This window comes from Hipposideros armiger, unplaced genomic scaffold, assembly GCF_001890085.2.
Source record: "Hipposideros armiger isolate ML-2016 unplaced genomic scaffold, ASM189008v1 scaffold_9, whole genome shotgun sequence".
Lineage (NCBI taxonomy): Eukaryota > Metazoa > Chordata > Mammalia > Chiroptera > Hipposideridae > Hipposideros > Hipposideros armiger.
Genome location: NW_017731359.1, coordinates 3,329,923 through 3,344,135, shown reverse-complemented (window position 1 = coordinate 3,344,135; position 14,213 = coordinate 3,329,923). Strand labels below are relative to the sequence as shown.

The following is a 14,213-nucleotide window of genomic DNA, read 5'->3' as shown; positions in this document are numbered from 1 at the left end:
CTCTGCTGTCCTTGGTTTCCTGGGGCTGAGAGAATGATGGGCTTCTGTCTGCTGCCTCCCAGACTAAATATTTAGCTTTCGCTGTTTGAAGGGTAGGTTTTTCTTGGACTTGGGTGCTATTCACCATGATCAAAGGTGCTCTGATGTGCCTGTGAAGGTGAAGATTGCAGTGTCAAAATAGCCCTTTCCTTTCCCCTGCCTTATTAAGCCATAGAACTGGAGACACGCAAGGGTTTAATCTTAGGGTTCATCTACCCAGCTTATCTAGCAAAGGCACCTTTTGCTTGCTGAGCTCTGTCTTTCAGTGAAATCTTGCCCACTCTTTAAGAATCATCGACTGAAACATCTCTAGTTATTTTTATTTTAGTTTTTATTTTGTTTAAAGTTTATTGGGCTGACAATGGTTAGTAAAGTTACATAGGTTTCAGGTATACAATTCTGTAATACATCACATGTATATCACATTGTGTGTTCACCACCCAGAGTCAGTTCTCCTTCCATCACCATATATTTGACATCTCTAGTTATTTTGCCATCTGTTCTGCCACATGGATTTGCCGCCAACAACTCACGTGGTATAAATTTATTTGCAGGCAGACCGTACTAATACACAGTCAGTGGGTCTGGTTGATTCAAGAAAGTCAATATCACAAATTGTTGCATAGTCCTACAATTAAGAACTGCCCCATAGTAAAAATCAGCGAACAATAGTTACATTAATATGGTAGAATCTTGGAAACATAATGTTGAAAAAGAAAAGCAGGTCACAGAAAAAAATATACAGTGTGATGTAATTTATATAAAGTTAAAAAATGTAAAACTAAACCATATATGTTTTTTATGGATACCGTCATAGGTAGTAAAACTATAAAAAAGTGGAAGAGAGTAATTAACCCTGAATTCAGGCAAGTGGTTGTCATTGGGGGGATGGAGATGGGTATAATGAGGAAAAAACACACAGAAACATCTAGGTACTGGGGGAATGTTCATTCTTAGCCTGGGTGGTAGGTCTCTGAGTGTTCGTCGTCTTTAAACTGAATATATATTTAATGCCTTCTTTTGTTTACATGGCATATTTCACAATAAAAAATAAGTAAGTGTCATCTACGTACCTCAGAAAATTGAACTGTGGTAGAGAAATTGTTTGCTGTTGAGGCAGACAGATTTCAGAGCTAAGGATTTCCCTGGCTCAGTAATGACTACTTATTTCTGTTCTGCCCAGACTGTCTATATAGCAGCGTAGCCAGTGATTCTGAGTCGATGCTCCATGTTGGCCTTGTGCCCCTGTCGCTTGGAAATCTCAGGCCTGAGGATTTAGTTTGCGAGGTGGGTGGGGAATGGGTTCCAGATGAAAGCTGGTCACTGCCAGATAATGTGTCAGAACAGTGCTAATCTTGGTGGCCTGAGAGAGGGTGGTCTAACACCATTTGGTGTTTGATTGGAGTGGGGAGGATTTCATGGCATCCCCAGGATTCTGTCTGTTGGTATCCCATCCTGCCCTGTGTCCTCAGCCAGTGTTTCTTGTGCCCGGTGTTAGGGAGCCCCCTGGGGGAGTGTGAGCTAGTTGGCACAGGGAGTACCTACCACACCCTTTAATAATCCCCCAGCACTTATTTTATTTTGCTGGAATGAGGGCTGGCTTTGGGAACTGTGCCTAAGTCAGTCCAGGTTTTGAAGATCTGATGTGTGCCTGGTATTGTGCACACATTGCACAGGGCTTGCTAGAGGCACTTTCCACAATAAGTTCACAGTCTTTGCAATATCCGAGATGTATATGAAACTAGCAAAGAAACTGTGAGAACTGGTGGAAGCTCAGAGAGAGAAAGAATCAGTGTGTGGAGAGCAAAGGACTGAGGAGCGGGTGAGCGGGAGTTTGCAGAGAGACTGTTTGTCCATTGTCCGTTGTTCAGAACAATACCTTAGAGTCTAACTAGCTCAGGGAGCTAACTAGTGAGCTAGAGAAGCTAACAGTAGGGTTTATATGGAGGAAAAAAGAGCCCAGCAGAGGGGATCCACGCTGGTACTGGCAGCTCTCTTCAGAGTTACTGTTAGGTTAGAAATGGTTGTGAAACTCCAGACTGAAGAGTGGAAAGCCAGGATGTCTGAGTCCCTCTTTGGCTTGTTGCTGACTCTTTGTCACCTGTGATTTTTTTTTCTCTCCCTCCCCAACTATTATATGAAATCAGGGAGTGAAGGTGAAATCAGCTAACGGATGAACCCGTAGGACTGTCTGCTAATGCTGCTGGTCCTCCAGGCACAGCCTTGAGATTTCTTCTGACTTGAATAACTAGCTCCTCAGTCTAGAATCCCTGTTGATTTTCCAAAGTCAAACAGGGAAATGGTACAAGAAAATGAAAGAATGCATTGAATTTGCTTTCAAGTTCATAAAGTTTTTCATTAGTAGGTCTGAAAACAATAAACAGATCTTGATGAAGAAGAGGGGCTTAAACAATTAATGTTTCCATATGTATTTAAGTTATTTTGTATAGGAACATATGTGAGTATGCATGAATGTGTGTGCATGTGTATGCATGAATGTGTGTGCATGAATGTGTGTGTTGGTGTGAAGGGCTAGGGGCTTTGAAGTTGCCTATGTCCATCACCAGCACATTTAGCATTGGCCAGTGTTGGTCAGAATTTTTTTTTTTTAACAAGTTCCTCACTGTGATTCTTTTACATGTGAAAGTTTCAGACCCCTTATGAGAGAGTTTGCATCCACCCTCCTTTCCTTTTTGTCTTGCTCTGATGAAAACATATCATATTTATTGACTCCCTTGCCTTGGCATTAACGACCTCTGAAGATTTAAAAGTGGTATAATCTCAGAGACTTACAAAGCCCCAAGGTCTCTGGTGAGCTCTAAATAGCTCATCAGCTGTGTCTGCAGACAGCCTAGCCCAGAAAGGAAAGAAAAACAAACTCCACCAGGCGTGATTCTGCTGGGAACGCTGCTGGGAGCCCTGGGAAGGCCAAGGGGTATTGGGAAGCAAAGCTAATGAGAGAAGAGGGACGGGAACTGAGCCTTTGGGCAGCGGGCCATTCTTTCAGTCATTGTTGGCCACCAGTGACTCCTGCAGTTGAGATGACTAAAGGCTACTTGCTTTGGAACTGTAGTTATTTGGAGATGTTGCCCTGTCAGCATGAAACTAAATTAAGGACCTTTACAGTTTCCATTCAGGCCTCCACTCAACAGCTTTTACTTAAAATCTGGTTGGAGCCTCATTACGCTTGCTGGGGAAAAGGAATAAGTGTAATTCATTTACGCAATGAGTGATAACTGAGGCGCAGTCCCTGCCCACAAGGAGCTTATAGCACGCTCTTCCAAGCAGTTGGCTTATGTGGAATGGGATTGAGACTGCGGACAGGAGCCCCACTGTGTTCTCAAAGCCAGACACTGACAAGTAATCATGGGGATTAATTACACATTCATTTATACACCAATGTATTCATTTTTCACTGGTTAAAGTGGCTCATTAATACATTATTATATTGTACATTTGTTTATTCAGGTCTGTTTATTTCATAGGTATTTACTGGTCATTTCTTCTCTGTGAGCTTAGAGAGGTGTGATGTGTGCCACAAAGCTGGTTAGGAACTTGTCATGAACTACGAGAAAGTAAGGCAGATATCTGCGGTTGAAGGCAGTATTCTCACCATAAACATGAATGCCAGTACCATACACACAGTGGTGGTGAGTACAACTGCAGGAGGAAGACAGTGGGAAGTTTACCTGAGTGCACCTAGGGGATTTGGGAAAGACTTCACATGTCTGAGCTGTAGTCTGTATGAGTTTGCAGACCAGTGAAGTGGGGGTAGGGGAGGTCACTCCACACAGAGGGTAAGCATCGGTAAAAGCAAGGCAGAACTTGGCCTGTTCAAGGACATGGTAGTCATGGCATAATGTTAATATAGGAGACATTCAGGGTGTTAGCTGTAGCAAACTATGGTTCACAGGCCAAAGCCAGGCTACCACCTGGGTTTTTTTTTTTTAAGATTTTTTTTTTTTAATTAGGGAATTGGGGAATGGGAACAGTGCTGGGGAATTGGGGGAAGGGGAACAGACAAGTTGCTGTCCTTTTGTTTTTCAGTCTAGTTGTGGAGGACGTTGCTTCACTGGCCCAAGTTGGCACCATCATTGCGCTCTTCCCGGGCGAGGCAGATCAGTCGCCGGCTTCTGGACGGCCGCTCACTGCGGCTGCTGGTCACTCACGCTGGCTGCTGGCTACACACGGTAGCCCATGGCAACCCACTGCAGCAGGGGCTGCAGCCTACGCCGTCGCTAGTGACTCACGGCAGCCCAGCTCCAGGTTGAGCTGTTGTTCAGCATCTTAGCTGTAGAGGGCAGTGTCACGGGCCCTCATATGTGGGATCCGAACCGGGGCCCTCTGGCGTCCCAAGCCAGCTCTTAATCAACGCGCCACTTGGCCAGCCCCTGGGTTTTTTTGTTTGTTTGTTTGTTTTTCTTCTTTAAGAGCAGTGTTAGGTTCACAGCAAAATTGTGTGGGAGATGCAGAGATTTCCCATATACCCCTGCCCCACCCCCCAAGCCTCCTCTGCTATCAACATCCTGCACTAGAGTAGCACATTTGTTATAGTTGATGAACCTACATTGACACATTATCCCCCGATGTCCATAGTTTACATTATGGTTCACTCTTGGTGTTGTACATTTTATGGTTCTTGACGAATTTATAATGACATTTATCACCATTGTAGTGTCATATAGAATAGTTTCACGGCCCTGAAAATTTTCTGAGCTCTGCCTATTTATCCTCCCTTCCTCCTCACCTCCTGGCAACCACCAGTCTTTTTAAAGTCTCCATAGTTTTGCCTTTTCTAGAATGTCATATAATTGGAATCATGAAGTATATAACTCAGAGTGGTTTCTTTCACTTAATAATATGCATTTAAATTTCCTCCATGTCTTTTCATGGCTTGATAGCTCATTTCTCTTTAGTGCTGATTAATATTCCATTGTCTGGATGGACCAGCAGTTTATATATCCACTCACCTCTTGAAGGACATCTTGGTTGCTTCCAAGTTTTGGCAATTATGAATAAAACTGCTATAAATATTCATGTGTGGACATGTTTTCAACTCCTTTGGGTAAATAACAAGGAGAACAATTGCTGGATCATATGGTAAGAGTATGTTTAATTTTGTAAGAAACTGCCATTTTGCATTCTCACCAGCAATGAATGAGAGTTCCTGTTGCTCCATATCCTCACCAGCATTCAGTGTTGTCAGTGTTCAGATTTTGGCCATTCTGATAGATATGCAGTGGTATCTCATTGCTGTTTTAATTTGCATTTCCCTGATGGCATATGATATGGGGCATCTTTTTAAATGCTTAGTTGCCATCTATGTATCTTCTTTGGTGAGGTGTCTGTTCAGGTCTTTTGCCCATTTTTCAGTTGGAGTGTTCCTTATTATTGAGTTTTAAGAGTTCTTTGTATAGTTTGGGTAACAGTTCTTTATCATACGTAGTCTTTTGCAATTATTTTCTCCCAGCCTGTGGCTTGTCTTCTTATTCTCTTGACCATCTGTTTTTGTAAGTAAAATTTTATTTGAACACAGCTGTACTCATTCATTTACATGTTGTCTATGGCTACTTTTATGCTACAATGGCAAGATTAAGTGAGACTGTGTGGTCCAAAATATTTGCTACCTGACTCTTTACAGAAAGTTTGCTGACCCTGCTGTAGGAGATGGTAAGAAGGTAAAACTGGTTTATGAAGGGTCTTTTATGCTTTACTGAGGAAATTAGATTTCGTTCTTTGGAGATTTGGAACCACTGAATTCTAAGCAAGGACACGATGTGCTATTTCTGTGGTAAATTATTCAAAAAAGTATCTGATGGATGAATTTGAAGTTGTATCAGTTCATGTTCATTGCAGGCAACAGAAACCACTCTAGGTATTTTGAGCAGAAAGGGATTTAATATGGAGAATTAGGTGTTTACAAAAGTCATTGGATGGGCTGCGGAAACAGAGTTGAGTCCTTCCCCATCCTTAGTTTCAAGGTCACAGCCTTGCAGCTGCAGTCAAGTGGAGATGTCAGAAAACTGCTGCTGCCCCTACAAACCACCTTACACGCAGGAAGCTGGTGTTTAAGCAGTGAAGCATAGAGTCTGTGAGAGCCTCTACCAATCATCACCACCACAAGAATAGTCTCTGCCTTTCTTCTGCTTTCCAAATCTCCTGTAAGAGCTTCTCATTGATGCAACCTAAATCACTTCCAGAACCTAGCTGCAAGGGAGTCAGAGTGTCTTCTAGCCCCAATGAGTGGGCAGGAGAAGGGAGGCAATGGAAAGAAGAGGGTGGGAGTGTCTGACACAGTGAAGGTTGAAACTAAAATCAGGGACCAATAAGAGGACTGTTGTAGGAACTGGTGAGATAGGGATTAATGACTAGCCTTGGGCAGTATCAGAATAGATAGGAGACAGAAATACCTAGACACTATAATCATTGAGCAGGACTGGGTCGTCACATGAGACAAGACGAAGGATGAATAGAGGGTACTCCCAGACTGTTGGCTTGTGATGTTATTCATGGACTATAATTGCAGGAGAGGAGGTGCTTATGAAGCTGTCACTTTAGAATGGCATCCCCCATAATGGTTGGGATTGGTGTTTAGCAGGCTTTATGGGACAAGTGGTACTGTGTGGCTCTGGGGCAGAGTCATTCCTCTGAAAGTGTCTCTACAGGAGGAGGAAAGTGTATCCACAGCAGGAGGAGTTTAAAACCAAATGTAAGAGATACAGAGCAAAACGGAATGCATTCCTGACATTGAACAGTGGGGCCAGTATAAGGGTCACCACAACGGAATGATATTTCTACTTTAATCAGAACTGTATATGAATTCTAGGACTTCTCAGTCCTAGAAAATTGTGATTGAAAAGGAAAGAATTTAGAGAGAAGCAAATAAAAAGAGTATGGGCCTTGGAGAAATGACTGTTTAGTCATGGGAGTGTGGGCAGCTTGGGTATGTGATGATGGAAGATCCGAACAGAACTGATTGCAAATGCTTTGAGCTGATAGGGATGGTGGGGGAAAGGGTTGCTTAACCTATGGTGTTTGTGGCTGTGGTTTGGTGTGATGAGGTTAGAATTTTTCTTTAGGGATTCTTGGCACTCAGTGTCTCTTTTTGAAAGTGCCAAGGTCTGTGGAGGTAGACATTTGAGGTTGAGTGTAGTGATTGTCTTTATGATGGTGTATGAGTACTCAATAGCCTAAATCGAATGACCTCCTTCAAACACTGAAATAATTCTATATTTAGGTTTTGCACTAGATAAAAATTGCCACAGAACTGAAGTACAGAATTCATATTGCTTTATGCTTCCCATGTCACAGGGTTTCCTGAAGTTATTATGTACCCGTAACTTATTGAAAATGCAGCAAAGATATTGTTTTCAATTTTCTTTGGGCCTCTCTTCCTTATTTCCATTTATGTGTCAGTTCACTTCATGCTGGCATCCACCTCTATCATTCTGCCAAAATCACAGCCACAAAGGCCTACCTGATCTGTCAGCCGGTTTAGCCTCGCAGACTAGTGACTAAGCCCTTTCTGGAAATGTTCCTTGCCTTGGCTTCTTTAATGAAGCAGAATCCCACAGTGTTTCTCTTTTTTTCTGGTTTGATTGATTTTTATTATTTAAAAAATAAATTTGATCCATATAAAAATATATATGAATTGGGCCGGCCGAGTGGCTCAGTTGGTTAAGAGCTTACTCAAGAGTGTGAGCTCTGAGCAACAGGGTCACTGGTTCAATTCCCACATGAGCCAGTGAGCTGTGCCTGCGCTGAGCTGCCACTGAGCTGCCGACAGGTGGCAGGATGGCTCAGCTATTGAGAGCACGTGCTCCTAACAACAAGGTTGCCTGTTCAAGATGGTGGGCTACGCCTGCCAGCAACTAAGACTGAACTCGGTACCTTGAGCTGAGCTGCTGCCCGGGTGGCTCAGGGTATAGACTGCGTGCTCTTAACAACGAGGCTGCTGCTTCTACTCCCGCATGGGATGGTGGCTATGCCCACCCGGAACTAATTGAACATAGCACCTTGAGCTGAGAGCGGTGCAACTGGACTTGGAGCTGAGCTTGCTGCACCCTCCACAACTAAGATTGAATGACAGCAACTTGGCTGTTCCCCTCCCCCAATTCCCCAATAAAATCTTTAACACACACACACACACACACACACACACACACACACACGAATGTATTACATAGCAGCAGGATGAAGTATTAAATAGGACAGTTGAGAGTGGTGTCATTAAGAAGGCAACCTTTAAGCAAAGATTTGAAGAAGGTGAGGGATTTAGCCATGAGGATAATAGGGGTGGGAGTGGGGAGAATGTTTGCACAGAGGAATACCTATTGCAAAGGAACTAAGCTGGGAACATGCCTTTGGAGTTGAAGGAATTGTAGGGAGGCCAGTCTGGCTGGCATGGAGGGAGTGATGGGAAAATAGGAGATGAGGGCAGTGATTGGTAGGGCCAGACCATACCTATGAAATTCTACTTTATATATTTAAAGGTTATTTTATTGGATCCACAATGTAAATTTGAAATATGTCTTGTGGGCGAATTGAATGTTTTATCTTTATCTCATGAGCCTCTCTTTCTCTCTCTCTCTCTTTTTTTTTTAGTGCTTTTTCTCTTAAAATTTATTTGGTCTGAGCAATAAAAAGGAACAACCTACAACAACACTCAAAAGCATTATGCTAAGTGCGAGAAACCGGACATAAAAGGCTGTGTTTTGTACAATTCCATTTATATAATATTCTGGAAGAGGCAAAATTGTAGGGACAGATATGCAATCAGCAGTTTGTGGGAACTGAAGGGAGGGATTAACCGCAAAAGGATACCAAGAAGTGTTCTGGGGTGATGGAAAAATTCTGTGTCTTGATTGTGGTGGTGGCAACATGGTTATATATGTTTGTTAAAACTCATTAAACTGCTCCCTTACAAAGGGTGATTGTACTATGTGTAAATCATACCTAATTTTTTAGAAGTCATTTTCAAAAAATCAATTTGTTTTCACCCTAGCATAGCTACCCCGATTGCCTTTTGTTTTGTATTTGCTTGGCATATTTTTTTCCCCATTCATTTCATTTCAGTCTTTTTGGTCTTCATATGTTAGATGATATTGCTTGCAACAGCAGTTCGCTGAGGTTTTAAAAAAACAATATGATAACTTCTATCTTTGAACTATCACAGTTAGTTCATTTCTGTTTCTTGTGATTTTCGTTACCTTTGGAGTTGTTTTTATCCTTTGCCTTCTATTTTCCATCCTCCCTTCTTTTCTTCACATATCTAGACTGACTTTCTATGTTAAGCCTGTGTTTGGCCTGTCTTTCTCTGTCTTAATGAGTTGAAGGTTTCTTTGGCTCGTTGATTATTTGATAATGGAATGTGAAATTCTGCATCTAGTGGTGTAAAGAGAACAAGAATTATCCACTGGCTCCCTGTCTGAAGATTTTTTGTTGGGTTTTACTCTGAGTTTTATAGCATGTCTGTGTGCCGGATCTACATTGTATGCTTATAATATGGCCTTTGAAGGTGCAACTTTTTAATGACAAAAAAAAAAATTTTTTTTAAAGTGAAATTACTGATAACCTGGAGTAGGATGTGGTAGGAATAATTGTTATTCTGTGAAGGAGAAGGGGAGATCAGGACCAGGTTGGTTTTGTTCTTTTTGTTGTTTTTAATTTTACCTTGCAAATTTTTCCTTTAAAGAAGATATAAAAGACTTGATTTTAAATCAAATCATACAGTTTTGTTTTACACTTAGAAAAGAGTGATGGATTGGGGACTCCTGAGGGGTTACTTCTTCCTCTTCCATTTACTTGTTTTTTTTTCTGGGAGGGGTACAGGGGTAGTGGTGCCGAGTTCTCAGACACCATGTCAAAGGCGTCTGTGCCTTATTCATCTTTGTGTCCCTAGCAGAGCCTAGACTAGTTTCTTGCTGCACATACCAGCGGCTCAGTAAATATTTGTTGAATTGAAAGAGTCTTGTGTTTCTGCTCCTGTTTGCCAGAACTTCGGGGTGGGTCTTGCTACTGGTTTACATTCCTTGGCGCCCCTACTCCTGAGAAGTGATGGTTTCAGGGGCACAGGGTGTAAGGGGACTTTTTATCAGAACTGCCTTGTGTTTGCTAACGCTTAGCCTAACTGCCAAGAGCATGGTGGGTTCCCACTGCCTGCCTGCTAAGTTCCCCGTTTCATCTTTTTTTTTTTTGTTTGTGAATGATATTTCCATATTGAACCCTTTTCGTGGACTGTTCAAATCTGTGAAACTTTAAAGGTGAACATTGGAATTAGAGATAAGTTGCCATGTAAATATGCCTTGTTTGGAAAAGGAGTGTGTCAAGTCCATGTAGCTGAACTTGACCAGAAAAGAATGTTATTATACTCACCCTCTAAGAACAGTTATATCTCACTCAGAGGTAGTTGGATAGTTGTTCCAATTCCCAAGTGATTGTTGAGTCTTAGAAATGTGTGTCTCATGGAGGACATGCAGATCACAGAAATGCTGTCCCTGTGAGATGAGCACCGATATCGTAGGGCAGTGCCATAACTACATAAGGCCGTTTGACTGGAGTAAGGTAGTGTGATCAACAAGAATTTAGGTTGAGGCTAATACCTAACCATATATTTGAGAGCGTCTTCTGTGGAAATTGACATTTATTTGTATTGAAAGGATGTATTCATTTCCTATTGATGTCCAACAAATCACCACAAACTTAGGGCTGAAAACAACACCCTTTATTAGCTCACAGTTCTATAGGTCAGATGTCTTGCACATCATGGCCGGTTGGATTGTCTATTCAGGGACTCACAAGGCCAAAATCAAGGTGATGGCAGGGCTGCATGCTTATCTGGAAACTCTGGGGAAGAATTTGCCTCAAAGCTCATTCAGGTCATTGGCTGAATTCAGTTACTTGTGGCTGTGGGACTGAGGTTCCCATGTCCTTGCTGGCTATCAAGTCAGGGCCCCTTTCAGCTCCTTAAGGCCACCAGCATTTTTTCTCATGTGTCCCCCCAATCTTCAAGCCAGCAGGAGTGTGTCAAATCTCCCTCATGCTTCAAATTTCTCTGATTTTCTCTTCTGCATTCCACTTAAGACACATCTGCTGAAGAAAGCACTCTACTGTTAAGGGATTATGTAATTAGATCAGACCCGGGCCAGCTGAGTGGCTCATTTGGTTAAGAGCTCGCTCAAGAGTGCGAGCTCTGAGCAACAGTGGTTTGAGTCCCGGCCTGAGCTGAGCTGCCCAACGGGTGGCAGGATGGCTCAGCTAAAAAAAAAAAAAAAAAAAAAAGACCTGCCCGGATGGTCTCCCTTTCTTAAGGGCAACAACCTCTGTGCCATATGATGTAACATAATCCAGGGTGTGACGTCCCGTTATATATATTGGTTTTAGGCTCTAGGGTAGGGTATCTTTGGGAGAGCGGCCATCTTTCAATACATTTCTTTCTTTCAGTGCAGAAATTCTGCCCACCACAGAAGGTATCTCTCTTAATTCTCATGTTTAATCACTTGCCTAGTCTTTACTGTTGGAAGGTGCTTGAAAATTACAGCTAGAACCACCACCACAACAAATCCATGCCAAATAAAATTTGTTTGGATTTGGAGATTGTCTTGTAATTTTAGTATTGAGCATGTGGGCACAAAATGAGTGTCATGAAATGAATTTTTTTTGACACATTTTATTCCAATATAATACCAGTCTGATCATACATGGTCCAAGAACATTCAAATAATAAACCCAAAAGAAACAATGTCACGATTGGTCTTCAAACGTCTTAGCCAGTGATGCCAGGCTTACCTATGATCTCGCCAACTTAAAACCACATCCACACCTCAGTGGCCACCAAATCATTCAGCAGAGCTTCCTTAACTGTGAGCTGTTTGCAGCTACCAGTTTGAGCGCTAGTGACTATTTTTTTCAAGCTCTGAATAGCTGTAGGGATCTCAGCAGGGGTTGGAGGAACCAGCTCAACCTTGGCATAGTGCCAAAATGTGGCCAGTTGAGGCTTCACCTAAGTCACAGCAACGTTTACCAGTGCAGGGGCCTTCTTGGTGAGGTTAGGGACAAATTGGGCCATGGTTCTAGGATGGAAAGTCGAAATGATTTTTATTTATTTTTATTTCTAGACCTTGATACTAGAGAATGTTTTCATATGATGCCTAGGTCTAGCTTTTCTGGAAGTTCTGACAATTGTTAGTATCTGGCAGATCCTGGATTCCATCCTGTGGCATGGATTCCATTCTTTAAGGGGTGGCGGGAGGTGGGGAGATGAGGAGGGCTGGATTGGAGAGAGCATAGGAGGTGCTAGAGATTACAGGCCCAAGGATGCTTTTGATCTTGAAAGCTAGCTTCTTTTATTCTTATATGCCTACTGAGGGGGGGGGCGGCGGGGCAGGCACATGCTGGGTGCTGGTTATATAAAAGTGCACAAAAGCCACATCCTCTCTGCCCTCATGGGGACAGATAGACCTTATTGGAGATAGACATGAAACAAATAAACACACAAATATATATTTACAAATAGAAGTGCCATTAAGGGAATGATTAGACTGCTGTGTGAGAGGATGCAAGGGAATTGACTGTGGCCTGGGAGATGAGGGACATTTAGACCAAGTTTTGCATTAGGAGCCAGCTGGGTGAGGAGTCCAGAGGAGGGTATGCCAGGCAAGTAGATGAACAAAGGCTCTGATTTTCCCCAGGAGGAGGATAGAGGGATGTTTTGAGGAATGTCCATTGAACATATTTTTTTTGGAGCTTACCTTGCTCTTGCTAAATTCATGCCTTTGTGATTTCTTGTGTCAGAGCACTTAGAAATAATGCCCCAATATTCTGTCATCCCCAGCACCTGCCCTAATATCTGTTATCCTCAGTCCTTCAGGGTCCCATGTAGTCTTTTCTGGTCTGGGACTGTAGCACAGGGATGCTTTGAGCTGGCCCAGGTTCAAACAATATGTGATGTTAGTAGCAAGAAGTTTGGCGACACTTTCCTGGCCCACCTGTACAAACTGGAGCCCCATGCAGATTCCAGTTATAAGTGAGGGGAGCTTGATGGCCCTCGATGCTCGTCTCCTAAGCTGCGAGAGCATCCTATGCCCTTGTACCATCTCAAGCCATAGGAGAAATAAATCATGAGCTGCTGTCTATGTTCCAGGAACCTCTAGTCATCTACGGCTGCACCCAGGGGCATGGGGTAGAATGAGGCAGACAGTGAGCCCTTCCCCTGAACTTCAGCTCTCTTTCAAGTTTGGGAGGGTATTTGAGCATTCTTTTCAATGAAGCCCAACATAGAACTTAGATGAGATGAGTCAAAATGTCTTGTATATTCTCTCTTAAGATGAATTTTTTAGTCTCATAAAGCTGCCACCATCGAGAGGCCTGCTCTGCACTCTAGGTTGGGCAAAAGTAAATCATTTGTGTTTCTGTAATGCAGAACAGACTTGGCAGCAGTTTTATTTTTACCTTTCCTGTCGTTTCTGAGGCTGGCAGCTAGAGGTAGGGTGTGGAATGGAGCCTTAAATTACCCTTGGAATGACTAGAATGGTCCCATTTTAACTCTAATTGCGCCTTTCCCTTTTCACCTTTCCTTTTTATCCTCCCTCTTTCTCCCCCTCCCCCCTAATCCACATTTGAATGAGGAGAAAGAATTGAGGAGGCTGTGGGTAGGAGTATCGGTTCACTTATTGATGCCTCTCTGAATGGTGGAAACCGTGTCTTTTCCCATCACCGCTTCCCATTTTTTCTCCATGCTTCTATTTTAAGTGTCTGTTTTTTGCTGGTTCTGTCTTGCTGGAAACTGGCCCAGCCTCACTCAGTTTTGTTTCCATGCTGCTATTAAAAGACAATGCCCAGTTGAGAGGCCTCGGAGGAGGGGCAGGAGCTGCCTTCTTGGGTCTAGTCATCCAGGCAAATACCCTGCATTGGAATGTGAGAAGGGTTTTAAGTTCATTAGGCAATTTTAACTTCTGTGTCTGGTTTTTTCTTTTATAAATGGAGGAGAACCCACTATCACTTGTTATACCCTGAAACTTCTCTTTTGCTGAGCTTGAAGACTAACGAGCCTGAATCTGAGGTCAAAGAGCCTCCATTTCATATCTTGGGCCTCTTTTACCAAGTTAAAAAAAATATGCTTGGCACCTGGTGTCCGGTCAGCCATGAATTCTTGATATTTGGAAGAGATGTGTCCC

The 14,213-nt window shown here is 42.8% G+C and overlaps 1 protein-coding gene and 1 pseudogene across 2 annotated transcripts in view; one reads left to right on the top strand and one right to left on the bottom strand.

Moving 5' to 3' along the window:
• The window catches only part of WWP2 (WW domain containing E3 ubiquitin protein ligase 2), a 111,256-nt gene that overhangs the window by 38,558 nt on the left and 58,485 nt on the right, over positions 1-14,213 (top strand). The window lies entirely within an intron of this gene.
• LOC109389181 (ATP synthase subunit g, mitochondrial pseudogene) lies at positions 11,360-12,211 on the bottom strand (annotated as a pseudogene).